Source organism: Teleopsis dalmanni, chromosome X, assembly GCF_002237135.1.
Source record: "Teleopsis dalmanni isolate 2A chromosome X, ASM223713v2, whole genome shotgun sequence".
In the NCBI taxonomy this organism is placed as follows: Eukaryota; Metazoa; Arthropoda; class Insecta; order Diptera; family Diopsidae; genus Teleopsis; species Teleopsis dalmanni.
Genome location: NC_051848.1, coordinates 18,531,118 through 18,548,163, shown reverse-complemented (window position 1 = coordinate 18,548,163; position 17,046 = coordinate 18,531,118).

Here is a 17,046-nt window from a genome sequence, read left to right as displayed (position 1 = left end):
AAAAACCCATGAATTAAGTAACGTAGTGGTTTCATTAAGAATATTTTTGCTATAAAATCAATTCTGTTCTTTTTTTTTAACAATTTTCATTCGTAGAAAAAATATACGATTTCCACTTTTTTGAAATAAGTAGTCTTTTAATACTTGCAATAATCTTATTTAGACCCAAGATTTGAATCACCGAGAAGCGTTAGTACGATTTGTTCCATATAGGTTCAATGCTAGACCATAATTGCTCTTATCGATCCATACTTTCGATTGATTTTGACTGACGATAGAAAACTACTATTAAGCTGCCAGCACTTCTCGTACGCAACTGATTTGATAGCTTCCACCTATTCATCTTTCTAGAAAAATGCATTTTGAAAAGAAGCTATCCACAAGCTTGTGTCAATATTCCCAGCGGCTAACAGGTTACACCTGCTTCTTTGCATATGTGCAAATGTCATGAAATTTGATAGAATCTATATTATCAATATAAGGTCCTATTGAATGACCTTATATTTATCAATAGTTCTGGTAATATGGAGCTGATTCTTATATATCTTAATTCCCAATCTCACTTCGCTTGTTTTCATACATTATATATTCCAAAGATTTTGGTGACTCTGAGAGCAGCTTTATTTCTAATGTTTTCGTCCATTATTCACTTTCGGTATTTACACGATTTTGGGGTTTCAAACTTTTGCATTTCCCCCTCAGTTTTTTTCGGAGTTTGCATTACAAAAAACAAAACCAATTCAAGAATTTTGTAATTGGAAAACTTTTCGTACTAAAAACACAAGTCGAAAATGTCAAAATATTGTTTATTATTGGCAATGAACAAATGACTTATGTGTGTCTGTGTGTGTGGGCGTGTGTGTGTGTGTGTGAAAGTGAAGTTATGTGTGAGTGTGTGCACGGGACGACTGCATGCATATTTTAAGCGGCTGTGTACATGTGTGTGTATGTGAGTGTGTAGTTGCATTGCACACATACTTAGGAATTTGTGTGAAATATGTGCTATTTAACTGTGCGATCCCGAACACACAATAGATTACTAGGCACTATTAATGCATTCGGTTTTGGTTTACTTAACTTGGTTTAAGTGCTGCCATGGCAAAGGATATTCTACACAAAACATCATTAGTAGTTGTCGAAGCTCATTTCACAGTCTTCGTACATATATATTTTTTCTTTTTTGTTGTTATTTTCCTAGTTCAACCACATTTCCAATTCGAAGTTTTGCTGAAATGTTGGCAATTTTTTAGTACAACAAAAAATTAACAAAGAATAATAACACTAGGTTAGACCAACTTTATGAAATTCTATAATAATCATAGTACAGTGATAGCTCTGTTAAGTAGAGACATTTACATCTGTTCATTTAAAAATTGTTGTTTAGGTGCAAGCAATGGACTAACAACAATACATACTTTGAATACTTTGAAGAGATGTTCGCTGTGAGAGCATCATTTATTTGACAGAGCTTCTGTTTTATTGTAATTCTACTGTAAAATCCAAAGAGGACGGTACACACACACATGTATAATGAAATAAAACCGTTATCTTTCTTTGACAAAATGCATTTAATTTCCTTTATTATTATTATGTTGAGATTAGTAGAGTCAGTGCACTTGAGCACTTTTACTCTCTGTTAACTTCGAGGTTTCTTAATAACTCGTTTCTACACCTTGACTGAATTATTGTTTATCACTTCATCAGACTAAACAATAACTGACCTCCCCGAGGTCAATAACTGCATTCCCCCCGAGGAGCCTGGAACCATTCTGAGATTCGATAACGCGATGTTGGTAAGCCTGTCAGTTTTCGTAAATAATTTTAGGGTTCTATCCTGAAATTCTCCGTACCTTAAGGTCTTTGATAAGATGAATTGAAGATAAGCGTTCTCCAGGAAATTTGAAGTGGTCATCAGTGACCTATCAATTGGGAGAAATATTGAAATTTTCTTAAAATAAGGCTCGCAGTAATGGTATACTGATGGGTCCAAAGTGAAAGATGACAGTGCAGGAGCAGGAATTACAGGACCGAAGTCCGCAAAGCAATCGCAATGGTAAAAACCGCTTCCATTTTTCAGGCAGAGAGCTATGTCCGAGAGAGTGTCTACGCAGAAAATGATTCCTGTCGACTCTGTTATGATGAGAAGAAACAACAGAACATATTTTATGTAACTGCCCAGCGACGGCAAGACGTAGACATACCTTCCTTGGAGACAAGATCTTCGTTCCAAATCAAATAGGTAAAATTAAGCTCACAGCAATTACGAGATTTATAAATAGTCTAGAATTATTTTAGTTGGGCCTTCAGATGCACAATGATCTTTTAGGTGGGAGTGCATCCATAGTCTATTTAATAATAATAAACACACCAAAATATTCTTTATTTTTATGAGATAGTTTAATATTTATTTATTTACAACAAAAGCTGTAAATATTCTTTTATATTCTAAACATTTATATTCTAAACCTATCGCTATTACTTTAGTCTATGTTACTCATTATAGAGTGTTCTGAATAATGTTGGGCACGAATAGTGAGGGTGTAGTGTCAAAATAAGCACAGAAAGGAATATTGTAAATTGCTTTTCCAAAAATTTTAATTTTAAGTTTCAACCTGAATTTTCATTTATTACATTCAAGCGAAAACTTTTTGTTTAGTTAATTCGCTAAATAAAATATAAGACGCACTTGGCCAAAGGAAAAGCATCTCAAGTGGTGGCTACTTAACTTTTTGTCTGAAGTACTTCGCATGAAAGTGAGAGAATATTTTACTTATTAAAATAGCAAAAAATTCGATTACTGCAATTTAAAATGTTCAATGGTAAAGAGTGAAAAAGTGTAGTTTTACACTTCAAAACTTTTTAACTTTTCACTGGTAAACAGCAGTCAAACGAAGTTTAAAGTGTTGAAATATGAAGGCAATTGAAATTGTTAGTTAGCTAAAGATTTTAGTACTATATTTCATTGTAAGTGCATAACTGATTTACCTGAATAGGTTTTGTTATTTTTATTTCTCATTCTTACAACTCAGCTATATATATATTTACAGTATACAAAAGTACTATCACACCAATCGTCGCCATAATTAAAATTTTAAATCTTTGGGACAATACAGTTACTAGTCACCTCATCTCTAACATATATGGAGTTTATAGAGTTTGGGTCGAGAAAAATTCTTGGACCAATAACCGATATTAGCACTTTTTAATCTGGAATGAGCAACTTATTTATATCACCAATTTTCAATTATACAAGAAGCTCTCAATAACCGTGTTCAAGTAAAACTAGCATCACAGAGCACTAACTGGATGAATTATTATTATTACCCGAGCATTAGCAGTCACCAATCTTTAATTTATGAAAGTGAAATTTTCTCAACTTCTCATCGGTTTGCTTTAGTATTAAGAACGCGAAACATGCTACTACCAAAAATTTTTGAACTGTATTCTTTATATCGGCCTGCGAAATCTTAAAGGTAGTAAGATAATTTCAAACAGCAAAATTTTGATTTTAATATTTTAAGTTAATTATTTTCAGCTATTAAAATTTTCCATTTTCAAAATCCAAACTCAAATATCTGAAACTAGAATCTGTTTCTCCTTCAAACAAAGGCCTATGGCACAGTCTAGCTAATCCGTGACTGAAAAATGCACAAGAAAGATGACCTTTACAGAATGAAAAAAATGTATGAAAGGAGAACCTTTGTAAATTTAGTTACATCCTCACAGCAGTAAAAGTCAGTTCTTGAAGCAAGAATCTATTCATAAATCTAATTAAATCAGACTTGAACAATAAAGCTAACCATAACTGATTTTGCTTGGAAGGGTTAACAAATTTTTCTTCTCGCCCAACTCAGAACAAGAGAGCATATATCTTCGAAATTTGCACATAATAGATTTAAAAATAATTATAAAAGCGGTATTCGATCACTAGGACTTTCGACTTTTGACCGAGATATGGAGGCTATGCATGAAAGATACAGAGACATTCTTAGAAATTGTCGTGCTTTTAACCAATAAAGTAAAATAATTTTCCACATAGAATTGATCACATGATCAAAGTGTGATCAAAGTGGGCAAAAATGGATTTGAAGAAGACTAAAGCTTTATCTACTTTTCTGGATAAAGCAGAAGTAAAACAAATTCTTCGGTAATATGGATATAGATGATATGGATCATCAATAGAGGCAGTTAATAATCTATTAATAACAAATAGTAGGTTTAGTATATGCACTTTCGGTGTGCTTGTCAATTATTTGGTAGTTATAAAGTATAACTAACTTACATAAAGACATATGTGAAGTCAATCCATACAACAGGTTCATCCAGGTTAAACGGAATTCTTGCTTAAGCTGGACGACTGCTTTAGTTATCCAACAATGTTTTCGATATCCACACTGCCGTTTCTATTTCTTTGGCTCATCATTTCAAGTAGGGTTCATATAACATACATATATTCAATTTTGCTCTATAAAATTCATTAATTCATTAATTTAATAAAATTGGATAATTCCTTATTTTGTAGTAAACAATGCTTGTCGAAAGCATATTTAAATTATTTGACACTGTTTTATATTCGTCAAACAACGTCGTTTGTAGATAAGCAATTCCATAAAATGTATCACCAATTGCTCCGAGAGCGATTGATTATTAATAAAATTTATTGATTATTATTTAAATATCAACCAAAAAATTAATGCATTTCATAAAGTTTATCAACAATAACTTTAATGTATTGTATCGATGAGATCACGCACTACAATTTTAAACACAATACCAAGTGTATTCTGGCTTTTATTGTAAAAGAAGCTCAACTTGACGATAATAATAAAGTTGATAAGAATAACGATGATAACTTAATTTTTGCTTTTGTTATACCAAAACAATGACAGCTGCACTGTCACAATTTAACAGCAGTAACAACAACAATACACACACCAACAGCAAGAGTGACAAACTTCAAAAATATCAACGATACCAACAATAAATAATAGCAACAGTTGTAGTAACAACAACATTAGCAGCAGAAACAGGAGCAGGAGCAGGAGCTGGAGCAGAAAAACTAGCGGCAACGGCAACGGGAACGGCAACGGGAACGGCAACACCAACAACTCAACTGCAAATTTGCCTTAAGCTAACAGTACAGTCACACAAAAGCTCTTACCGTTAGCCTGTATTTCACAGATACTTTTCAATGTAATACTGCTGCAGATAAAAGGGGAAGCACATGCATGGTGCTAGCTTTCCATACGCAGTCTAAAAGGACACGCAAGAGAAGTGTGTCAGTTTGTTGGGCTCGTATACTTCCGTACTACCGTACTACCGTACTTCCCTACTTCCGTTCTTATACTTACGAGTATTCATATGCACATTACTTTAAATGCGTGTTACTGTTCATAATTTAATTTTAACAAGGAATAAAATACACCAACAAATGAGCAAGCGATTGAAAATTCTAGACCAGGCTGCCTAGAGTGGGGTGCGGAGAGTGGAGTGTGGAGTGTGGAGTGTTGGGAGTACCGTGTTCTATTTGTGATGCGAGCATCGTATAGTGAATAGGAAGCGTTCACTTGGATATAATATTCCAACATTTTAGCTAACAAATTCACATCACTTTATGCTTACAATCATTTTACACTACTAGCACTGGTTATTGTATGAATGAACCCATGCATACTGGCGTAGAGAACTAGTTTTAGCCGCGGATCTGTATGTAATAGCTTAGTAAAAATGTAAGCAATAAGAAAAGTTGTCGAAACAAAATTAAAATTTGCAGGTTAAAATTCGTAAAGGAAAAGATATTTACCAATAAAGAACCAACTATTTTCTTTTCCACGGTGCGTATGAGTGTTTTTTGTCTATAGCAATACACGTACTATTGAAAAATGAAGTCCGCAAGCAACAAAGTGGTTAAGCAAACAGTTAGACATTGTTTTTTTGTGTGCATTAAAAATAAAAATTTCAAATATTGCTTAGCATTTACATTTGGAAATATTTTATATCAAACTAACGAAGCTTACTTATGTCAGCGCTCAAGCCTCTGGGAGAAGGTAATTTTCCTTATCAGATTCCATTATAAAGAATTCAAATGCAAGCAAATAAAATTATATTTATTTTTGTGCAGCAATTTAATCAATTTTATCTGAAATTGATTGATCGCATTTATCTCAAAAACAGTTGAAGCACAAAGAAGAACTTTGATTAGATGGAATGTATTTTGCAATCCAACATAAAACTCTAATACATGGAATATAGTTGAAACTTTCAGAATCTCGTCAAAAGAAAGCAATTCCTAAATTCAGCATTTCTTTTTCTACGATATTTTAACTTTTCTTTTCTACTGAATCTTCTCCCAATATGTTACTTTGGCTTACAACTTAACTCAGACTCAGTTATGACTTAGAGGTAATCTACCACATTTTTATTCTTAAGTAGATTGGCATAAAGCAAATGAACTCATATAAATTTCCTAAGTTATTGATCAATAGATCAGTGATCAAGTTAGTTAACTCAAGTGGGTTAACTAACTTGTAAACAAATTCTTTAGAGTATTATTATTATATCCCAGCTCACGATAAGTAATATGATTGTGGAAAACGTCGGAGAGTTTGAATGCCTCGGCAGTATTATAACAACAGAAGGTGATACTTTAAAAGACGTAGCCGATAGACTTCGGAAAGCTAGATGTGCCTTCGCTGAACTGAAAAATATTTGGCGTTAAACAACATTGCATTTAAAAACTATATTTACTGTACTCGATGTCGTTAAGAGATACCTTTGCCAGATCCTAAACATTTGGTGGCCGAGAACCATACGCAAGAAGCGGTTATGGGAAATAACAAATCAGCAATCGATTGAAAAGCAGATAATGAAGCGGAAATTTGTCTGGCTGGGAAATACCCTGCGTAAAGCGGTTGGTGAAATTGCACACTTAGCATTAGAATGGAATTCACAGGGTAGAAGAAATGGTGGACAGCCAAAAAGCACATGGAAAATATCGATAAGCAGGGAAATAAACAAATCATTCAGCGAGCTTAGAGCATTAGCATAGACATTAGAATAGACTAAATTCTTAAAATTTATGGAATATGTCATAAAAATAATAAATATAGCTTATCTACATACAGCGACACAATAAGAATAACTTAGCAATAACTTGAAGAAGAGCTTAATGGTGATAAAATAGAACGTCTTGTATGGATTCTGGTATCGTTGTATTGAAATCAAAATAACATACCTTTATTTATGAAAAAAATTAAGGGCGGTCATATGATTGCAGTCATCAATCACATGACTTATTTTCGATTTCTTCGTAATACTGAAACAAGTTTAGACCTACTTTAAGAGCACACATGCATATTTTGTTGATGCAATGATCTCTCAGCAGTCACTGCGTCATTTTCTCACTTTTTCAAACAAAAAAATTTGGTTTATTGATATATCCATTAAAGAAAAAGTGAGTTGAAGAAAGTCGCTGAAGAAAGTTCAATTTAAGAAAGTTGCACTCATTTTCGTAATATGGTAGATTTTCTCAATTCTAGCACATTCAGTGTAAATTAACCGATTGTTATGATAAATTGGTATACATGTGATATATTACGTCGCAGTTCTTTGCGATATATGTTAGTGACACTGCCACCAAATCACTACGACGAAATGGATAGCACTTTATGTTATAAGCATTTTTAAAAGGTTCAAGTCAAATATAAATGAAATAATGTAAGTACTTTTAATTCATACTCGTAACCTCTTCGACATGAACAGCTTTTATTAAAGGAAGTGTTACAGACGAATAAATACAGATTTATATTAGTTTTGGACTCCATATTCTTACCACAATTAAAATGTAAATATTTAACCACAAAAAAGTAGAAAATTATATTTCAAATTAAAAATAAAGTACATAAGAAAAATTAAATGAAATCAAACTAAAACATGAAGCACAGAGTCTTGTATAAAAGCTTACCACATACACCAATTGTGTCCTTAACATGTGCACTCTGTATAAGTTTGACGCCATTATTTCGATGACGACATACTCATGCATGAAGTCCATAAAACGTTCTCAACTTTTTCCCTTTTCTGGCACAAGCCAACAAAGACAATTATCAGTGTTGGCAACGCTGCTGAATTTGCATTTAAGAGGCAACTAAAACTGCCGCGACCGTAGCATGGACGTTGGCAACAGCAACTGCAACGGCAACTGCAACGGCGACGGCGACGCAACTGCAACTTCAAAGGTTTTGCAAATATTTTTACAAGGTTCTGTGCTTTTTAACTATGTTTTTTTTGGGGTTTTTTTAATTGCTGTACTTGCCTTGAGCGGCACTTTGGCTTGCAACAAGAAAAGTGGCAGTAGCAATAGCATTTGTTATAGTTATGGCTGTTACTGTACTCGGGTAGTTGCTGTAGCTGTAGCTATAGCTGTTGCCGTTGCCGTTGTCGTTGTCGTTGTAAATGCAAGCAATAGCCCTTGTCTTTATGCACTTTATTTCGTGTTCATTGAGGCCAGTGATGGAACAATTTGTCCTGACAACAACGCTGACGTTGGTGCATATAGTGCAGTGCCTGTGCAGTACGCTAGTGCATTGTATTAGTATTAGTGCTGGCATGTTGTATGCCGTGGAGACACGACAATGTACCAACTTTCAGTTAACTGGCCTGCTGCTCTCTATGAGTCCAAAGCAATCCATGTCATGCCATAATATGCTCCATTGTACCCTCAGCCCAAACTCAAACTCAAACCCAAACTCCAAAAACTCAAATCGAAGCTACTTGCTGTAATGCTACTTGTGCTAGTCGTTATGGGTTTAGGCAAATGTTTGCTCACTGCTGTGGACATTAATCAGAAATGCATGAAATTGCCAAAGTTTCAAGGGAATTGCATGAAGTTATGCTGATCGTATGAGTGCTAAAACCATAAAAATTTAAAGACTTTCGGAACTTTGCGAAAAAATAAATAAAAAATTTTAAATGTAAACCAAGTAACAATGACGAAATATATTTATAAGTAGAAGTATATCCGAATGAATATGTATTTTATAGAAAAAAACCAAAAAAAAAACAATAAACAAAATAAACAGAAACAAAAAACTAAACGAAAGGAAGTAATGAATGCAAATGACATATAAATTCACCAAACTTCTGAAATACTCGTATAATAATTTTAACTTTTTCTTATAATTTCCAAACAAATAAAAAGAGAATAAAATAGGAAGTTACCTTAAGAGAGTCGACAAAAAAATATACTTTACTAAAATTTATTTAAAAAGCATTTATGTATTTTGAAGCAAATCCAAGTCCTTCCTTCCGATAAAGGAATGAGAAGAAAAGATTTAAAAGGACAAATTTTTCATCTCAAAATTTCTTCTTTTTGTCAGAATTCAATTTGTTTGCAGGTGCGTTCAAATTAAAAATGCTTAGTTTTGAACTGCAGAGATACTGACAGATGAAAATAAATGAACCTTCACGATTACCGGGAAAAAAGTTAGAGGAAAAATTTTAATAATAAGTTGCGTAAGCAAAATGTTTCCTAACTCTTGTTCGCATACTCTTACCCGAACCTCCAATCTCTTATTTTGGTTTATTTATTTATTTTGGGTGAAATTTAATAGTCGGGTCTTGGCTTAGCCTAGACGGATCTGGAATCGGCCACAAATTATACGACATCAATATTGGACTTCAACACTAGAGTTCTTATTCTTTATCTAATCACGGAAGGCTTAGAGCCAATCCCTGAGGCAGGTTGCTATATAGTTACTATTTTAATGAATGACTCAAAGATGGAGAGAGTGAAACGGGAGCTAGTATCGACTCGAAAGAAACGTTCAAGCAGAGCAGTTGTACTGATTCGAGTTAGGAGTCAAGATCTCTGGTATATATTGGTATGTAGGATCTATCTATACGAATGACTCAAGGATACAGAATGGAACAGAAGCGAGTATCGACTTAAGCATCGACTTATATAGATTAACTGCTGCTTGCAGTGTCTTTTAGGCCGAGATATTCGTAATATAGAAAATCTTAATACAAACAAGTAGGTAGAATACGGTATTAGTGAGATAAAAAAATAGTACAACGTAGATCTTTGAGCATTAAACGCATCTACTTAATAATATCATAAATGTTGAAAATGAATACAAGTAGTAGTAGTAGTAGTAGCTTTATTTTTTTTACTTCATTTTAAAGTTATTATATTACATCGAAATTATATAATAATTATAATATATATAATTATAATAAATATACATAAAGTTTACAGCTATGGCATTTTAGCCTTCTGCCGGAAGTTTAGATTAATCTAATAGCTAATTAACTAATAACTAATTAATCTAATTTTTATAAATATTAAATAGATATTCTTACTTATGAACTCAATACAACATAAATATTAAATTAAATTACTATAACAAAAATAATAGATTTTATATAAGTTAATTTAAAAATCTTCATTAATAATATTTTGCCTATATTTAAATGTAGTTTTAATAAACGCCGTTAACAATCTCCAGTTGGGGCCATTCAGTAACCGTATGGTTTCATTGACATCGAGCGTGCGTTTTCCGAAGTGCAGCAATCTATGTTCTTTAAAAATTGGGCATTCGCCTACTAAGTGTATAACATCGCCTTTCAATTTAAGGTTGCATATCGTACACAGCGTGTCTAGACTTTCGTGCGGCACGTAGCACAATCGTAGGAGCTCGCCACGGGTTTTGAAGATTGTCCTTATTGTTTCTAGGACATATTGCTCGTGAAAGTAATTATTATCTCTCGATATACTGTTTCTTGCCGTTTCTACAAAATTTCTACGCTCTTCAATACTTAGTTTCGTTATTATATTTTTTTACCACATTTTCCAGTTTTCATTAATACTCAAATCATTAGTTATATTTGAATATAATTTATGAATATATGAATACAATATATAAACAATACGATTTTTGATATGGCATAGTCTTGCGGTATGATCCTAATTTCCCAGGGATAATGATTTTATAATGAATTTTATTGCAGTCAGCTATCTTCAGCTATCTTCAGTTTACTTGCCGAGATATCGCTGTTTAAAACTGTATTTCGCTCCGCCTGTTGTTGCTTTATTTATAATTTGTGCCACGTTTGAATGGAGTCATCTGTATTTTTTGCATCACCAGATTTTGTCCTCAGTTTCGGTTGTTTTAATCATACTTGCTCAAATGTGGGATTGTTAGAGCAGTATTGCTGAAGCATCGTCCTCTTGTGAGAACCTTCACAATACACTCTTTCATTTTACGTACTTGAAAGTATTTAGACCGCCTTTTTAGCGTCTTCTGTCACTGAGCCTGAGCTTTGATTCGGTAACAGGTGTTGTTTTACCGAAAGTATAAATAGAGTGTATAACGTTCACAATTCGCGCTTTCCTTAGTTTCTGCACTTGAGAAGTCTTTGGTACACTTTCTGGCGGTATGACTTTTAGTCTTTTTTGAATATTTTTTTTTACTGAGTCTGAGTTTACTGAGTTTCGAATGCATAAAGTGAGAAGTTTTTCCTTCCCTCGATAATTTAAAAGGAATTTTTCTGTGAACCCTAGTTTGTCGTCTCTTTATCATTCATGTTTATAGACCCACTGATGCGGTAGTTAGGATTTGACTCCCGTTTTGCTCTTGTCGATGTTGTTGATAGTTCACCAGATACTGTCAAAAAGTTACTGCTTGTCTGACTTCTATCTAGTAGCTAGTACCACTATATCTTAAAAGAAATTTTTTAATTCTATTATTTAGTCTCAGAAGTGAGGAGTAAGTGAGGTCAGAAGTGCCTATTGCAATTTTATATGTAAAGTAATAATTTTGAATTTAATTCATATTGCTTTTATTTAATTACTGGCAGCTAGTCACTTTATTTCGAAACGTTTAATAGACACAGAAACGTTTATTGTTTCATATTCTTGCCAGCAAAATTTATGAAATAATCAAATCTTCCTCATTAAGCGCCGTAACAATTTCGTAATAGACGAGGAAGGCGCTTACCGAGGAAGGCGCTCAGCCAAGCTTTACATGATAAAATTTAATTAACATCAAAATTATTAACCTACACTAAGTAGACACCGACTAACACGCAAGCACACTCCTACGCAAGCTCGCTCACCATCATTACGGCACGCAAGCAAGCACGCAGGCATTAATGTCAACCGCATAGCACAGCTTGAAGAATTGCACCGGCAGCACCGGCAGCACCAGCAGCAGTGACAGTAGCAAAACTAAGAGCGTCGACTGCGACGCCGGCAGAAACTAAGTATTTAGCATCATTTTCGCAGTCACTTCAGCTATTTCCTGCACGAAGTGTTGATTTACAAGTATGGCGTATATGCCAAAACACACATGACTCTTTGCCTACATACATGTGTGTGTGGGTGTTTGTGTGTGTGTGCGTGTGATTTTAATGATGCTGCGAAACTAAAGTATTTAGTATTTAAGCCAACATCTTCATTTGTAAAACTTTATCAAAATGTCTTGGGTAATAAATTTAAATTGTATTGCATTACTTCCGGGGGTCGAGGAGGGAAAATAAAAATAGCTTAAGCAATAACGAAAACAGCAACAATGTATATTTTTGAGTTAAAATTTCTAGAATCCTTGCTTAAGACATTTCATTGTTGAGTAGCATTCATGCCACATTTTCATACTAAAGATTATGGCTTAGAATCTCGTTTACTTCCTAATATTTCCATTTACATTCTAGAAGCAAATAGACTGGCTGCTTCATTGCGTAGACTACAGAATTTTAATTAATTTGTCAAAACAAATGTAATTTGTGTGAAGGATTTCACTGGAAAGCATAACATATATATGCGTATATGAGTATATGAGTATAGCAGTAGCAGCAGTCGGTGGAAAGTGTCAAAAGAATCTTCAAAGGATTCGAATAATTATTTCATTAAACCGCTTTACCCGTAAGTTAGTTAGACAGAGTATTATCATATTTTGAATAAAACTTGTGGAAGCCAAAACTTAATCAGGAATCAATTAAGAATTTAATGTCCTACAACAAGAATAGAATCCGCTTTTTGAATAGACATTGGTTGGAATCAGTGCACCTGAGCAATTTTACTCTCTATTAATTGTGAGGTTTCTTCATAACCCCTCTCTGCACCTTAGCTGGACTCTTGTTTATCACTCCTTCAGATGAAGCAATAATTGAGCTCAGAGAAATTTTCAAATCCGAAAGAAATTTTTTAATTAATTAAATTCGTGAACTGATCATACAGCTGTTTCGGATACCGCCAAATATCTATAATCAGTCGTTTTTCGGAAAATTTTATTAGTTTCATTCTATATAATTTTCTATATAATTTTTAGACTGCAAATGTCAGTATTTTTCAAAGACCACTGGTTCGAGAAAAACATAAAATCGATAAGAGACATTTTATTTTGAAAGCTAAAATAGTTCTATTTGTTTAATTTATTTTGTTTACTGAAGAATTCACTATTGTTCTTATTTTTGGTGCAGTTGTTGTGACCTATATTATACCATCATTGCTAGAATTACAATTATGTTAAGTATAGGATAGGGTAATGACTTCGGCATAGGGACTTGACGAGTTCTGGAACCACAAAAATCACTAATGTTGTTCTGCTTAGCTAAAGGCATGCATCTAACATATTCTTAATGATATAAAAATTATGTTGGATTTTATAACATTCTATGTATATGGTTTTATGTCCAGCCTATACTATAATCAACAGCATTGATATTAAAAATACTTACAATACACTATACACTTTTGGTATTGCATCTGACCCAGCATCACCATGCATCTTAACTCACTCTATTGTCTCTTTCACAATTCCCATCCGATGCTATGATATCCTTAACAGCTGACATTCTCGTAAAAACCATTTGCTAATACCAATATATCAAAAATATTAAGGACCAGCGTCAATGCTGATTAGTATATATACCAAAAAACCAAATCTATAAAGACTTAGACGTTGAGCGGCAAGTGCAAAGAACATAACTCAACTACTTACACATAAAAACTTGGAATTTGGAATATTTACTCCAGATAATTATTTTTAAAATTAGATGCCGACAATCCTACTACTTCCTCGTCATCCTTGTTGTTACTAATATAGTTGATGTTGTTCTTATGTTTATGTTTGTTAGTTGACAATTTAAGGTACAACTTTATGGTTCATTGATTCTTGGTCGCATAAAACTTGCTCTATTTGACAAGCAGCTTAAAATTAAATGCCAACAATAAAAATAACAAGAACAAGGCAATGGAAGCTGCAGCAACAGCGCAGAGCTGCAACATTTTAACAATTTCGTTGACAACAATTAAGCAGCGGTAGTGTTGTTGGCTCACATTGAACACATGCAACTGTGCAATTGTGCAATTGTGCAATTGTGCAATTGTATTGCTGAACTAATTTTCGGGAATGTATGTTATATATGTCTGTGTTATCATTGACAATGTTGCGATGTAATTGTGTGCGCCAGAGGACATGAAGTTTGCAACGTTCTATATAAACAGCAATACAAATGAGTTGCAATTAAATCTTGTCATATCCTACTTTTTCATTGGCAATATCGGACTTCTAAAGCTAAAGACATTTTCGAATGGGAAAAACAAAAGTTACAAACTTTTCAGATTAGATCCTGCATGTTTATCAAGCGAAAATCAATGAAAGCTTACTTAGATAGATATAAAGAGAAATCAAGTAAAGTAAATTATATGCTTTTGTTAGATATAAATTATATATTATAAGTTTATATATAAAATAGAGAATGTATTTCTGGAATTCTACCTTAGATTTGTGTGTCTATAAATTACATGTAAATCCATCAAACAAATAGTTACGTATTACAGTATTCTAGTTTTATGCGAGTATACTATTAGTATACCTACTTAGACATCAATTTCGATAGGTGTTCAACTGAGCGTCAACATAATGAAGCAAGAAAATCAAGTTAAAATTACAGGATTTTAATTAAATTTGGCTTATAAGAACTTTGCCATCTTTTTATAGTCCCGGGAGGTAAAACGATTTGTAGTGTGGTGAAAATTGGGTGACATGAGATCCATGAACTTGCGGTATTGGCTGTCCTGCGCACTGGGCTGAGTCCATAAGAAAGTGTCGTAATGGGCGTTAGTGCTGTGGTCTAAGGAACAGTAGAGATATTATATAAGCTTGGCTTTCTATCTAGCCTGCCTCTAATTGATACGTGTGCGAAGACACTATGGTTAGTACTGCAGGTTACGACATAAAATGATTGTGGATTATCATCTTTGCCTATGTCTTATTTATGATTTTTAATTTTAATTTATGAGTTTATTTCCTTTTTAATTTAAATTTTGTAAATAAAATCTTTAAGTGATATTTTATTTAATCTTAAAACTTAACAGATCTTAGCACAGCATTCGCACCGCTTTTGGAGAATATGTTTTATAATAAAATAAATTAACTAACGCCTCAGTTCAATTTAACAGAAGCTAAAATAATCTTGCTAAGATTAGCAAGATTGCATATGCAAGTAGTTAGCAAAGTTAACAGCCAGGAATCACACAAATCAATTCCTGCTTTGTATTCCGTCCAATACTGCATTAAAGAATATGCAACTCTTAAAAGTAAGAAGAATAAAAATGGCTTTAAAAATGTGAGATAACAAGAAAGCTGAAACTAAGGACTAAGGAATTTAATTTTAGCTATGCAGAGACTTAAACACCCTTCACACAGGACATCTACGAATTCACTTGGAAAAATTTTTTAGATAAAGTGTTAAAGTATACAACATATTTCTATTAAAAAAATGGTAGGATTACATATTTTAGATGCCGTTATTTGACTAAATTTAAGTTGACACTGTTTTTCGGAGAGAGTTTTTGCACTACACTTAATGCAGCAGATACGAGTATTCGCAAAGAAATTGGAAAATTTCTAATTCGATCGTTATTCTCGAGCGCCTCTAATATATGTACTACTGCCTTCCAAAGTAAGACACACACCATTTATTTTATACTCTAGACAAAAGATGAGATAATTGAATTTCCACAGATAATTGATAATTGAAAGCTTTCTTTGAGTCTCTTAGTGAGCAGTTCACAACATGCTACTACTACTAGAGAGCATAAAAGGGTTGGTGCTTTACTGTATGACTGTTTAAACTGAAATCAAATCAATGAAGTATTCAATTTCAATGGATCAAAGCTGTTATGTAGAATTAGTAACCACAAAAGGTTGATGTTGAGGCTAAAAAACTGGTTCGGCCTCTCAATTGAAGTTAAGCATCACTTTTGATAGACCTAAGGCTATTGACAGCTTATTTGACGAGAAATCCGTCACCGTTATCCTTCTAAGCCTACAAGTTATATCCTTCTTACCAATCTGACTTTGGTCTGCGAAAGGAGGATAATAATAGTATGTGAGTTCCTACACCCTTTTAATATTAGTAAACTTTCAATAGGCAATATTCCTGTCTTCATTCAAAAAGCTATGTGTATTCTGACTATTTTGTAGCACAAAAGATCTGCCTTGGTCACAGTGCTCTATAATTCGTTAATGTCTTTATACTCCATTCTTTTCACGAATGACAACACTCGATTTTTACTATTCCAATATATATCTCAACTCTCAAAATTGCACCAGAAACAGAGAGACCAGATTGCGTTGAAACAATCAAGTTGATTTTCTTTAGGTTCCCTCTACTGCGTTACAAATATCTCGGCACACTTAAAATGTTATTCTCAAGTTACTTATGAGAAGGGTGCAAAAGTATGTAGATAAATAAGAAGAAATGAAGAATAAAAACAGTATGAAAGAAACAACATCAAAACAAAACGGTGGAGCAGCGCATCATTTAACATTTGTGCTTGCAGCTCACTTGCAATCTTTCATTGTTATCTTTGCTTCACATCGAAACAAAGCAGAGCAAAGCAACGCAAAGTAAACGACAAGTCCCGAAAATAAGAAGAAAAACAAAAAGAAATGAAAAATCAACCGATCAAAAATGAACTGCAAATACCCATAGACGCATCCTTTAAACTTTAGTAACCAAAAACGTGTCCTTCAGGCA